The following is a 4,350-nucleotide window of genomic DNA, read 5'->3' on the forward strand; positions in this document are numbered from 1 at the left end:
ATTTCAGTCGTCTCGATCGTTTGCCCTGGCATTGGTTTCGCTAGATAATTTCAGTCGAATCGATCGTTTGTCCTTGGCATTGGTTTCGCTAGATAATTTGAGTCGTCTCGATCGTTTGCGCTTGGCTGAGGTTTCGCTAGATAATTTGAGTCGTCTCGATCGTTTGCGCTTGGCTGAGGTTTCGCTAGATAATTTGAGTCGTCTCGATCGTTTGCCCTTGGCATTGGTTTCGCTAGATAATTTCAGTCGAATCGATCGTTTGTCCTTGGCTGAGGTTTCGCTAGATAATTTGAGTCGTCTCGATCGTTTGCGCTTGGCTGAGGTTTCGCTAGATAATTTCAGTCGAATCGATCGTTTGTCCTTGGCTGAGGTTTCGCTAGATAATTTCAGTCGAATCGATCGTTTGCGCTTGGCTTTGGTTTCGCTAGATAATTGATAGGCATATGGCCAGTGGGCCGTACCGACGGCCTTCGCTCGGGCGAGGTTCTTAATTGTAATATTCACATGCCGTACCACTAGGCACGGTGATATTAATTTTTTTCAACTCCTCATGCCGTCCCACTACGCACGGTGATTGTAATTTTTTTTTAAAAATTCGGCTGCCGTACCACTACGCGTTGACATTGGTGTGCCTCGAGACGAATTTTCTGACCGACGGCCGACGCTCGGACGAGGTTTTTAATTTTAAAATTCACATGCCGTACCACTACGCACGGTGATAATCATTTTTTTCAACTCCTCATGCCGTACCGCTACGCACGGTGATATTAATTTTTTTTCAACTCCTCATGCCGTACCACTACGCACGGTGGTGGTAATTTTTTTTTTTAAATTCGGCTACCGTACCACTACGCGTTGACATTGGTGTGCCTCGAGAAGAATTTTCTGACCGACGGCCGACGCTCGGACGAGGTTTTTAATTTTAAAATTCACATGCCGTACCACTACGCACGGTGATAATCATTTTTTTCAACTCCTCATGCCGTACCGCTACGCACGGTGGTGGTAATTTTTTTTTTTAAATTCGGCTACCGTGCCACTACGCGTTGACATTGGTGTGCCTCGAGAAGAATTTTCTGACCGACGGCCGACGCTCGGACGAGGTTTTTAATTTTAAAATTCACATGCCGTACCGCTACGCACAATGGTGGTAATTTTTTTTTTTTTGAATTCGGCAGCGGACGGTACACCGCGGGCGGTCGTCGGTGGCGTGCGCCGAACACGTTACGGGGTCTCGGAGCCCCGGTACCGGGTATTCGATAGTCACGCGGGTAGAAAAAAATTCGTCGCCGGCGCACCTCGGGCGGTCGTCCCGGGCGACCGCGGAACGCGGCCCGGGGTCTCGGAGCCCCGGTACCGGGTATTCGATAGTCACGCGGGCGCGTCGACGACCGACGGGCAGAGTGCCGGTCGGACGGCGGCGGCTTCCCCGGAGCGGATTCGGGTGCCACTGTGCCGTGCATGGACTTAGGATAAATTGGTCGGCGTTCGACGGGCGGTGTTCGTGGTGAAAAAAAAAAATGATTTCGGCAGCGGACGGTACACCGCGGGCGGTCGTCGGTGGCGTGCGCCGAACACGTTACGGGGTGTCGGAGCCCCGGTACCGGGTATTCGATAGTCACGCGGGCGCGTCGACGACCGACGGGCAGAGTGCCGGTCGGACGGCGGCGGCTTCCCCGGAGCGGATTCGGGTGCCACTGTGCCGTGCATGGACTTAGGATAAATTGGTCGGCGTTCGACGGGCGGTGTTCGAGGTGAAAAAAAAAAATGATTTCGGCAGCGGACGGTACACCGCGGGCGGTCGTCGGTGGCGTGCGCCGAACACGTTACGGGGTCTCGGAGCCCCGGTACCGGGTATTCGATAGTCACGCGGGCGCGTCGACGACCGACGGGCAGAGTGCCGGTCGGACGGCGGCGGCTTCCCCGGAGCGGATTCGGGTGCCACTGTGCCGTGCATGGACTTAGGATAAATTGGTCGGCGTTCGACGGGCGGTGTTCGAGGTGAAAAAAAAAAAATGATTGCGGCAGCGGACGGTATACCGCGGGCGGTCGTCGGTGGCGTGCGCCGAACACGTTACGGGGTCTCGGAGCCCCGGTACCGGGTATTCGATAGTCACGCGGGCGCGTCGACGACCGACGGGCAGAGTGCCGGTCGGACGGCGGCGGCGTCCCCGGAGCGGATTCGGGTGCCACTGTGCCGTGCATGGACTTAGGATAAATTGGTCGGCGTTCGACGGGCGGTGTTCGAGGTGAAAAAAAAAAATGATTTCGGCAGCGGACGGTATACCGCGGGCGGTCGTCGGTGGCGTGCGCCGAACACGTTACGGGGTCTCGGAGCCCCGGTACCGGGTATTCGATAGTCACGCGGGCGCGTCGACGACCGACGGGCAGAGTGCCGGTCGGACGGCGGCGGCGTCCCCGGAGCGGATTCGGGTGCCACAGACTGGAATCACCGTGCGTGAAAAAAACGATTTTTTTTTTTCGGTCGACGTTCGCGGTTATTCGTCGGTACCCGGGTAGTGCGCATGGCGGCAGCCCCGGCGACGTTCGTCGATCCGATTTCGATTTCAACTTTTCGAACGTCGTTTTTCCGAGCGCAATAACTCGGGAACGGTTACGATTACCCCGACGACACCGAGAGGTGATCTCGTCGTACTTAACGAGTTCTATCGGATATCGGTGTCCGCAACATTCAACTCGATAATTGGAGATCAGCCGCCGTGCCGCTACGCACGGTGATAGACGGATTTTTGATTTTCGGCCTTACCGCTACGCACGGTGATGGACGGATTTTTCGTTTTTGGCCTAACCGCTACGCACCGCGACGGCATTACCACTACGCGTGCACACCCCCGTCGCACTATATGAAACTCGAGATTTTGTAAATTTGTGAGCGGCTTGGTCGTCGGCGATTCGCCGGCGTCCGATCGCCAATCACGCACGACAGCAAAGCCACGGGCGACGCCGAAGCCGACGCGTCCATCGCCGCGCACCGGTCTGTGCCACTCTCCGGAATGGTATCAGCATCCAGTGCGCCCGTCGATGGTATCCGTCCAAGTTTCGGCGACCGACCCATCTCGCACGCCGAGTGGCAAAACTCAACCGGCGTCGCAGGTCCTCCCCCCGGTGGGCCTCCGACGCGCAAATCGTTTTCCTCGGAAACCGATGACGACTCCCGTTACCGTTTCGCAAGTTACTAGCTCTCGAAGCCAGAACATTCCCGCCGCGGCCGGCCATCGTCGCCGTGCCCGGCGGTCGCCGGGGCGAAGCCCCGGGACGACGGACTTCGCGTCGCGTCCCGGCTTCCCCCACGATCTCGGCTGGGGGCCGTTACAAACCTGGCGAGGGGGCGCTGGCGCGGTTATTCTCCATCCGCTCGAAACGGACGGAGTACGCGCCAATCCCGCTCTCGTCAACGCACGGGTCACGTCGCGCCGGGCGCGCTCTCCCCGCTCGCTTGGTCACCGCAGCCGACCGCCGCCCCGCGTTCTGCGGGCTCGGCGCTCGGCGCTCGCGTCGACCGAAGCGCGCGGGTCACGGGCGCCCGTCCGCGCTCGTATCCCACACGAACCGCGGTCGGTCGGGCGCCGTGACCGTACACCGGTCACGGTCGTCCGACCCTTCCTCGGCGTCGGTTCGCCCGCACGGGCGGACCGGCGCTCGGACGCACGCGTCCCGCGACGAGTGTCCGCGCCGTCGCGGGCCGCAGTTGTTGTAAAACCGAGATCCCTGGTTGATCCTGCCAGTAGTCATATGCTTGTCTCAAAGATTAAGCCATGCATGTCTCAGTGCAAGCCGCATTAAGGTGAAACCGCGAAAGGCTCATTAAATCAGTTGTGGTTCCTTAGATCGTACCCAAGTTACTTGGATAACTGTGGTAATTCTAGAGCTAATACATGCCGACAGAGTTCCGACCGTCGCGGCGCCCTCGGGCGTCGCTCGCGGGAGGAACGCTTTTATTAGATCAAAACCGGCCCGTCGCGGCGCGCTTCGTGCGCGTCCCGATCGCGGCCCGCGCAAAGACCTGGTGACTCTGAATAACTTCGAGCTGATCGCACGGTCTCCGTACCGGCGACGCATCTTTCAAATGTCTGCCTTATCAACTGTCGATGGTAGGTTCCATGCCTACCATGGTGGTAACGGGTAACGGGGAATCAGGGTTCGATTCCGGAGAGGGAGCCTGAGAAACGGCTACCACATCCAAGGAAGGCAGCAGGCGCGCAAATTACCCACTCCCGGAACGGGGAGGTAGTGACGAAAAATAACGATACGGGACTCATCCGAGGCCCCGTAATCGGAATGAGAACACTTTAAAACCTTTAAACGAGGATCAATTGGAGGGCAAGTCTG

This window comes from Acyrthosiphon pisum, unplaced genomic scaffold (genome assembly GCF_005508785.2).
Source record: "Acyrthosiphon pisum isolate AL4f unplaced genomic scaffold, pea_aphid_22Mar2018_4r6ur Scaffold_38;HRSCAF=290, whole genome shotgun sequence".
NCBI classification, from domain to species: domain Eukaryota; kingdom Metazoa; phylum Arthropoda; class Insecta; order Hemiptera; family Aphididae; genus Acyrthosiphon; species Acyrthosiphon pisum.